The sequence below is a fragment of the Arvicanthis niloticus genome, chromosome 24, assembly GCF_011762505.2.
Source record: "Arvicanthis niloticus isolate mArvNil1 chromosome 24, mArvNil1.pat.X, whole genome shotgun sequence".
Lineage (NCBI taxonomy): Eukaryota > Metazoa > Chordata > Mammalia > Rodentia > Muridae > Arvicanthis > Arvicanthis niloticus.
The window spans coordinates 4,627,521-4,637,017 of record NC_133432.1 but is presented as its reverse complement, the minus strand read 5'-3'; the positions used below and the strand labels follow the sequence as shown (position 1 = coordinate 4,637,017).

The following is a 9,497-nucleotide window of genomic DNA, read 5'->3' as shown; positions in this document are numbered from 1 at the left end:
AGACCCTGGGTGAGAGGCGAGAGCCAGCCCTGATGGAGGCGGGGCTTCTAAGAACTTGGGGCGGGGCTTACGGTTTAAGTACGCTCGGGGCGCGGGCGGGACTTGGGATACAGCAAATAGGATGATAATAGGTTTCCCGGGGCTTCAGGAAATCCGATCTGGGATTTGCGGCGTTGAATTGGGGGAAGCTGGGTTTTTTGGGGGGGACTCACGGACTCGGTGGGCAATTAGCTGCGCTCAAACCACCAAACTCAAAGGGAGGCTTCGTAGAGCCGTGGGTGGAGCCGAAGAACACCCGCCCTGGTACCAAAGAACTGGGTGGGGCTCGAAGGAGCCCGTGGGCGTGGCCACTCGGCCATTCAAGTGCCCTGGAAAGCGGGCGTGTGCTGGAAGCCTCCCTGCGTCTCCCCGCGCCACCAGAGGGGGCGCTCTGAGGAGCGCCGGGCATCTAACCCGGGCCTTCCGGAAGTGGGCGTGGCGAAGCGCGGTTCGGCGGCGCTGGTTGGGCGCGGCGCGGCGCGGGGGCGGGGCCTGCGCGAGGAGGCCTGGGCAGCGGCGGCCGCGCCCCTCCCCCGCGCGGCGCTCAGTGCCAGGCGGGAGGCGGCAGCGGTTGGAGGCTTCGCGGGGCTTTGCAGCTGGGACTTCGGCGGCGGCGCCTCGGGCACCCGGGCTCTGGTAAGCAGCGCGCGCTCAGGAGGGGCAGCTCGGGAGCGAGCCGGGGCGGGCGGGCCTCCGGGGCCCCGCGTGTGAAGCTCCGGGCTGACAGGAGCCGGCGGCGCCGAGCGTGCGGGGCGCACGCGCGTGCCCGGGCGCTGCGGCCGGGGAATGGCCGTCTGTGGGCAGCCGTGAGCCCGGCAGCCGTGAGGCGGTGTCTGCGGGCTGCGGGGAGGCCGCGGTCGGACGCTCACGTGGGGCTGGGTGCGCGGGGTCCGGGGTGCGGGGTGCGTCCGGGCGGGGCTCCGCCTGGCTCCCGGTGCCTGGCTTCCTGGACCCTGAAGACCCGGGGCGGGGGCGGGCTGCAGCGGCGTGGCCCCGGAGGAACCCTGTAGGGAGTCCGGGTGCGGAACCTAGTGACCCGCGGGGCAGGTGGGGCTCAGCCGCGCCGAGATGGCTAGGATGACATCAGAGGTGGAGGGTGGGGACGCCCAGCCCAGCTCTGCCGCCGGTCCCCCGGCGGTTGTAGGCACAGCAGCCCTCTCTCCAGTGATGTGAATGCGCTGGGGGAAGTGGCCGGCTGCAGGGCTTGCGGAGAAGAAAGGGGCTTCCTCCCGGAGGGAGGTGCCGGCCCCGACGTCCTTTTTTGGGAGTGTTCAAAGGGTTTTTTTGCAGGCTGGAAAAGGAAATGCAGGCTTTCGCTCCACCGTGGTTTAGAATCGCATCCTATATTTGGCCTTCGTGTAGGCTGCCCTTGTTTTGTGGTGTCAGGACGGCTTGCTCTACACATTTCGGTCGTGGGATTCAGAGTGAGAAGCAAATTGCAAGTTGTTCCATCTCCTCCCAGGATTGCTTCCTGTAAGCATTTAAAAAGAATCGACCGCAGAGTGTGCTTATACCCAGGGCCACATATGTTTAGTTTTGGAAATGGTTGTCATAAAATATTGTACCCCCCACACCCCCCCATCCCGTGGCCTGCCTTACTGGGATTATACTTGCGAGGCTCTTAGTCAGCCTATATAATAATGTGTCTCATTGTCCTTGTCTGGCAGAACCCTGACACTAGGGCCTGGTAGTCGAGGGAAGAACACGGTTAAGTACAAGCAGTTGCTTCCTGCTGCCCACTCGGTTGTGAAGGCAAATTGTAGTTCATATTCCCATCTGCAGCCTTGAAGCAGCTGAACACAGAACTTGGGTCTGCATCTGCTAGAGAACACTGACCTAGGGAGACTTGGAAATGCGTTTCATACGCAGTAATGTTTGGCTAGACAGAGCCTGACATTAAACCTCAAATCTAGAGGGTGACATATTGTACTGGCTAGTCTTCTGTTGGCTTGACACAAGCTAGAGTCATCAGAGAGGAGGAAGCCTCAACTGAGAAAATGTCTCCATAAGATGGGGTTGTAGGAAAGCCTACCGGGCATTTTCTTAATTAGTGATTCACAGGGGAGGGCCCAGCCCATTGTGGGTGAGGCCACCCCTGGGCTGGTAGCAACTGGGTTCTATAAGAAAGCAGGCTGAGCAAGCCATGGAGAGCAAGCCAGTAAGCAGCACCCCTTTGTGGCCTCGGCATCAGCACCTGCCTCCAGGTCCCTACCCTGTGTGAGTTCCTGTCCTGACTTCCTTTGATGATGAACAGTGATGTGGAAGCATTAACCCTTTCCTCCCCAAGCTGCTTTGTAACTAGAACTAAGTAACATATATAAATAGAAAAAAAAAAAAAAAACTGTGGTAAAGCAGAATTGCTTTGTATCATAACTCTAGAAGTGTCCTGTCTTTTGGTAGTTGACAGTCACACAAACAGACTCAATATAAAGGTCAGACACAGCTTTTTTTTTTTTTTTTTTTTTTTTTTTTTTGTTTTTTTTTTTTCCAGACAGGGTTTCTCTGTGTAGCCCTGGCTGTCCTGAACTCACTGTGTAGACCAGGCTGGCCTCGAACTCAGAAACCCGCCTGCCTCTGCCTTCCAAGTGCTGGGATCAAAGGCGTGCGCCACCACTGCCCGGCAGACACACACTTCTTTAAGAAATTAGAACATGCTTTCTCTGTGTGTGTGTGTTTTACTTGTAGACAGTACATTAAAGCCTGATAAATTTAAAAGTATTTTTTATTATTTTAAGGTGTGTGTGTGTGCACGCGCACGTGCATCTACGTGCACCCTTGCTGGCCAGAGGCATGGGATTCCCTGGAGCTGGAGTTGCAGAGGGTTGTGAGCCACCTGCATGGGTGGATAACTGAACCTGGGTTTTCTGGTAGGGCAGCAAGTGCTCCTAACTTAATCTTAGTCTCGTCTTTCCAGTCTCTTAAGTGTCATGAATTTATTTAACATAAATATCCTGGAGAAATGTCACTGCAGAGGCATTAGAGTTTTCATGGATATTTGTTACTTTGGTCAGTCAGATCATGCTGATCAGTATTTGTGTCCATGTATAAATTAGGATTAGATTCAGGATCCTTAAATACCATTTTTAAACATTATTTCTGGGACCCACTCCAGCTGTGTGGGGAGTCTCTGTAGTGCTCATGTGATGGAGTGTTTGGAATGATGTTATTAGCTTCTTAGCTAACTAAGTGGGGACGTGGAAGACTCTGTTCTTCACGAGAGCACAACACTCATTAGGTACTTTGACATGTCACAAACCGGCGCTTTAGAAACATGGTCATTGAAGTGGCTGACCTCTCCTGGGGGTGGCACAGTGAGTTTACTTTCATACTTAGCCTACTGACCCCTGTGCTGAAGGCTCCTGGGCTTGTGTTCCACCTGACGGCTTCCCTGTGTCAGCGAGCTCTGAGTTACCAAAACCCTTCTGGGACTCGCGAGTGTCTTTTAAACTGAAGAGGCCTTCTGTATGAAAACGTGGAATTCTTCATGAATATTTCAGCACGGCCCAGGACCTAGATGTTGAGTCATGGAATCTCTTGGGTTTTCCCTGCCCTGGTTGAGGTTCTGCAGTTCCCGAGCAAGATTCACTGCTATTTCAGCACCTGCTAGGTGCTCTGACGGTGCACAGTGGGTTCTTTTCTGTTTTATAGTGGCTTTATTGAGCTGTGACTCACATGCCTCACCTGAGGTGCACAGCTCACGGGGTGTGGCAGTATCACAGGGCAGTGCACTCGGTTGGGAGTGTTTCCCCACCCAGGTGAGGAGCTTCCTATGTGCCACGGCTTCCCACCAGCCTTCCTCCTTCTCAGTGCTCGCCCACTGACCACCTCCGTGGATCTGCCGTCCTAGGACAGACCATGCGTCCAACGGTCAGTAGGTGGTCCTTGTTCCTCACCTTATCAACAGACTTTAAGATTTATGTATTCCACAGTGTGTGTAGAATAATCTGTTTATGCTTGAGTAATATTTCATTGTATGGACATACCATATTTTGTTTATTCGTTCATACTTGATGGATGTTTGGGTGTTTGCCTTTCGGGCTAGTTACTACAGGTAAGTCGGCAGTGAGCATTCCTTTGTAAGCGTGTGTGTGAAAATGTGTTCTCTTTTCTCTTGAGTGGCGACCGAGAGTGGAATTGCTGGTTATCTGATAAGCCTGTGTTTAACTCTTTGGAGGAACTGCTATGGTGATTTCCAAAGCAGCTGCATTGTTGGGCGTTTTTAACCCACAATGAGTGAAGGCTGCAGTTTGTGTCTCTTCACGGTGAACACTGTATTCTCTGTCTTTTGGTTCTAGTCAGACTCTGGGTGGAGAGGAGCACCTTGTGGGTCTGGCTTCTGTTGTACCCCTGATCAAAAGTGTTATTTCATGACATCAGTGGGCGCTTGCATGCTTTACCTGTTTTTAAAGTAGAGATTGCTTTACTTTTTAAGAATTATTTTTATAAACACCCTCTCAGGTACACAACTGGGCATTTGTGAGTCACTTTTTCCTGATAGTGCCCATTGAAATACTTATAAAAATTAAATTTTTATAAGTAGTCAGTTCTTGCAAACTAGAAATTATTTAGCCTTTAAATCACATTTTCATGCCTGTCTGGTTTGTTGTTTTCTTTTCTTTTTTCTTTTGTTTTGTAGCAGGGTCTCACTGTAGCTCAGGCTAGCCTCATCCTAACACCAGTCCTCCTGCCTCAACCTCCCAAGTGCTCTGGCAGTTTAGTTATGTGAGTTAAAAGCCAAATGTAAGAGGGTTGGGGAAAGAATTGAATTAATCACCAAGAGGGCTATTGAACAAAAAAGGTTGCTTTTTTAAGTCTTGTAGCCCACACCCTTTACAGTAAGTTCAGATTTATTTATTTTTATTTCATTTAGTGTACATATGAATGATGAGTATGCGTGTGAACGATGTACGTGTATGAATGATGTACACGTATGTGAATGGTGTGTGTGTGTGCGTGAATGATGTGTGTGTATATGAATGTGTGTATGTGAATGGTGTGTGTGTGCGTGAATGGTGTGTATGGATGTGTGTATGTGAATGGTGTGTGTACACATATGTATGTGCGTGCGTGTATATGCGTGGTGTACATATGCAGGCACACAGGCCACAGAGTACCTGTGGAGGTCAGAAGACAACTTGCAGCTTTTTAGTTCTAGGGCTCCAGCGTCATTTGCAGTTTGTGCCGTCAATGTCCTCAGCCAGTGAGCCTTGCTGCCAGCCCCAGACTTTTTAGTGAGCCTCTGGATGGAGAGAGTTTCTGACGGCAACCTGCCTCATCTTGCACCAATGCTCCTGCCACTCCCTGAATTGTCGGTTCTCAGGTCTCCTGAGGTGCTTGCTCATACGTCATTCCCTCGAGATTTCTGGATCCTTCTTGTCTTTGGGGGGTGGAGGGTTTTTGACTTCCTGACAACTCTTTTACACTAGCCGACATTGTCCCTGTCCTCGAATATCATAATTTATCACTGCTGTCTGCCACAAGGATCTAGGTCTGGGTTTGAGCAGGTAGTATAGAAGCTGCCTCCCCCGCGGAGGCAGAAGGCCAGGACATGCCCCATAGAAGGTAGACCAAGGTTCTGCCTTCTTGTTCAGAGCTTAGTCACCAGAGCCCACTGGCTGTTTACTGGGCGAATCACAATTTAGAGAAGTTAGCTGAGGTGATCCTGAAGACAGTAAGGCTCCTGGTTGCTGACATCTTTATTGTCTTTACAGAAAGAGCATAAAGGACGGGTAATTCCCCTCCGCCTTCCTGGCACCCAAGTCAGCTTCTTACTCCAAAAGTGCTCAGTTGTAAAACTGAAGTGAGACCTTCCCCCGAGGCCAGGCACACTTGTCTGGGCTTCCTCTCTCTGACACAGCCTTTTCACCAGGGCCAATGGTTTGATATGATTGAGCCACTGGGCGCATACAGGCTGCCCTTGATGGTACAGGGGTCAGCGTACCACCTGCCAGACTGTGGTGCACCCAGAGGAGTGGGTGGACCTCGAATCTTAAGGTGGCATTACGTGTTCTTGTTTTTGAGATGGGGTCTCACCCTGTAGCCCTTGCTGTCCTGGAACTTAGTATGTAGATCAGGTTAGCCTGGGACTCACAGAGATCCCCCTGCCTCTGACTCCTGGAGTGCTGGAATTAAGGCATCTTTTCATCCTGTTCATACTTTCTAGGGTCTCTTGCAGGACCTGACTACAGGAAGCATTCTTTAGCTACGCTCATTTCTGATAGTCTAATTAGGACATTTCCTTTACTGTCTTTCTGCAGAAGGAGGATCCTAGCAGTTGAGGGTTATCTCTCCCTCACTGCAGAGGCAGGGTGGTAAAGAAGGCGCTGTGGAAGCCCTAGGCATTCGGTCCACCCTGGAGCTGGAGTTACAAGCAGTTGTGGGCAGCCTGTCATGGGTTCTAGAAACTACACTTTGTTTTGGGACCTCTCAGAGCAATGGAAGAATGTTTAACTTTGGGGGCGGGGGTTATGCTGATGAAACTGAGGCCATGGTTTCATGCCTATCTATCTGGAGATGCGAGATGCCTGTTCACACTGGGGGGGGGGGGGGTTTCACACCTGTATCTATCTGGAGATGCCTATTCACATTGAGGCTGCAGTTTCATACATGTATGTATCTGGAAATGCTTGTTCAAGCATGTGTCCATTGTCTCCACCTATGCTTGTGTGTTTCTTTTTTTTTGTTTTTTTTATCCGATTGGCTGTCTGTCAGTCTGTTTAAGGACAAGGACTTAGTTCCAGGTACCTGACTGGTCTCTTCAGGGTTAGGAAGGCTTGCACCGAGGCATTCGTCGAGCTCTGACGGATGCTGTCCCTGCTGTAGGGAATCTGACACCTGTGGCCTCTGGACATACGTACATAAAAAACGTTAAAGTAATAAAAAGGGCTGGGCATGGTGGCGCACGCCTTCATTCCCAGCACTTGGGAGGCAGAGACAGGTAGATCTCTGAATTTGAGGCCAGCCTTGTCTATATAGTGAGTTCTAGGATAGCCAGGGCTATGTGGAGAGACCCTGTCTCAGAAAACCAAAGGGGGCCAGGTGGAGAAAGAAAAGAAAACAGAAAAAAAAGAAAAAAGTAAATACTAAGAGTTAAAAAACTGCGAATGACGTATCTTGCAGCATCAAGCCACCTTTTAAGGAGTGTGTCCTCTTAGGGGTTGAGAGTCCTCATGCTGGCTGCCACTGTAGACCTCTATGAACCCAGCTGCCAGCCTCCAGCTTCCTAGTGGCTCTACTCACGGCCAGAGCTGGAGACACCAGGCTGCTCTGCCTCTGGCATTTCAGGTGCCAGGGCTGTGCTCCGGAGCCTTCCCAACATGCTCACCCAGGAGCTGATGCCCCCACCGCCATTTCATTTGTAGTGTGAAGGTGAGGTGGGTGTGAAGTACAGTATGGGCCCTTAGGTTAAAATCAGCTTCCTTTTTATAAGCTGACCCTGCCAGTTTTAGTGTCTGACCCAGTTTAATGTCTGACTTCCTTTAGCTTCCACCCTGGGCTTCTGCCAGACCTACAAACAGCAGGTACAGGGCTGTCACTGCAGTTCCTGCCTCAGGCCCTGCTCACCGATTCTGCCTGCGCCTGGATTAAAACACTGCCAGTCAGGCTGTGTCCTCAGGACTCTGGGTGCTTGCTGGGTGCCTGTGGCAGTGTGGCTGGGTGCCTGTGACAGTGTGGCTGGGTGCCTGTGGCAGTGTGGCCAGCCCTGGATGGGCTTTGCTGTAGACATCCCTTCTAGTTTTGTTTGTGTCAGGGTCTGGCTGTGTTCCCTGGGTTGGCCAGGAACTTGTTCTGTAGTCCAGGAGGGCCCACAGATCATTTTTCTCGCCTTCTGGAGTGCTGGGGTGACAGGTGTGTATCTGGTCACACCCGGCAGATTTTAATTAATTAATTAATTAATTAATGGTGCTGGGGGTCGAAGACAATAAGTATGAGTCATTTTTATCTTTTCAGTAAGATAAACTGTGATCACGTTTTATGTTTTAAAGGCCAGTTAAAGATGAGCTTATCTTGTCTTGCTGGGAAAAGGGCACTTGTCTTGCTGAGCTGGGGTGGGAACAGCACATGTGGCTGTTGCTGGAGCAACTGACAATCACTGCTTCCCGCTGGGCAGCCTGAGACAGCCTGCACGTGAGTGTAGTCACACGGTGGCTTGGGGGATGAGCCACTGTGAGTCCCCCCCACCCCAGGAGAACAGAGCTGTGGTCATTTCTGGGACAAGCTGGATGAGAGTGTTGAGTGTTTTCCCTTTTGGCACTGATGGGTGCTTGACAGGCTTCAGAAGCAGCTCTCCCGAGGACGAAGGGTTAATCATTATTTGCTTACTTCACACAAGACATACTTAAATTCCTTTTCAGACCCGTCAGCATTCTTTCCCAGTTAAAGATTCTAATTCCTTTCATTCTTAGAGACTTAAAGAATCAAGACTGATTTATCCATATAAGAGTGTGTGCCGCCCCAGTGGGGTCTGGGGGCGCTTGTGAATGAACTGGAGCTGTTATCGCAGTCAAGCAGGGAGATTTGCGTTAAAATTTATTTGTATTTTTAAATTTCACTTTGTTTTTATTTCAGTGTCTATTTCAATATAACATACAGTAAAAAAAAAAAAAAAAAGACTAGTAACGTTTGTAATACTTACAAAGGAAAGAGATGCTAAAAGCTGTGTACCCCAGTTTTAAAAAAAAGCTCTAACGGAACACTTGTAATAAGTGTGTATCCAGACACTCGTTGTGGACCAAACTTGACATCCTTTGGTCAGTAGTTCTGTCTGTTGTTTATGTGCAGGATTTCTGTACAGCCTCTGATTCGGACTCTCGGGCCATTCTTCTAACCCAGCAGGGAGGACACATGCACAGGATCACTTATACTAAAGGAAGGAATGAAGCAGGAAGCAAGTGCCCAAGGCCTCTGTCCGACATACGGACAAGCATTTACCTTTTCCAGAACCAAACAGTTCTTCCATAAAAATATTAGCTAGCTAGGGCTGCAGAGATGGCTCAGAAGTTAAGGGCACTGACTGCTCTTCCAGAGGTCCTGAGTTCAATTCCCAGCAACCACATGGTGGCTCACAACCATCTGTAATGGGATCCGATGTCCTCTTCTGGTGTGTCTGAAGACAGCGACAGTGTACTCATAGAAATAAAAAATAGGGAAAACCAGGGAGGGGGATAACATTGAAATGCAAATAAATAAACAAATAAAAAAATAAATAAATCTTTAAGAAATATATTAGCTAGTTAGGGCCGCAGAGATGACTCTGTGGTAGAAGCACTGGCTGCCCTTGAAGAGTGGGTTTGATCCCCAGCTCCCACAAGGCTGCTCACAGCCACGGGACACCAATTCCAGGCGGCCCAAAGCATTGTTCTGACCTCCAAGGGCACCAGGCAAGCATCTAGGACAGAGGTAGACATTTTGACAAAACACTTAAGCTAATTATCAATGCTTCTAGAAATCTAGTAAGT

General features: G+C 50.0%; 1 protein-coding gene across 1 annotated transcript in view; it reads left to right on the top strand.

Annotated features, from left to right (window-relative positions):
• The first annotated feature begins 541 nt into the window (after positions 1-541).
• The window catches only part of Coro1c (coronin 1C), a 67,450-nt gene continuing 58,494 nt past the window's right edge, over positions 542-9,497 (top strand). The window contains exon 1 of the mRNA XM_076922450.1: positions 542-675. The gene's annotated coding sequence lies outside the window, so the exon portion shown is untranslated. The remainder of the gene's footprint in view (positions 676-9,497) is intronic.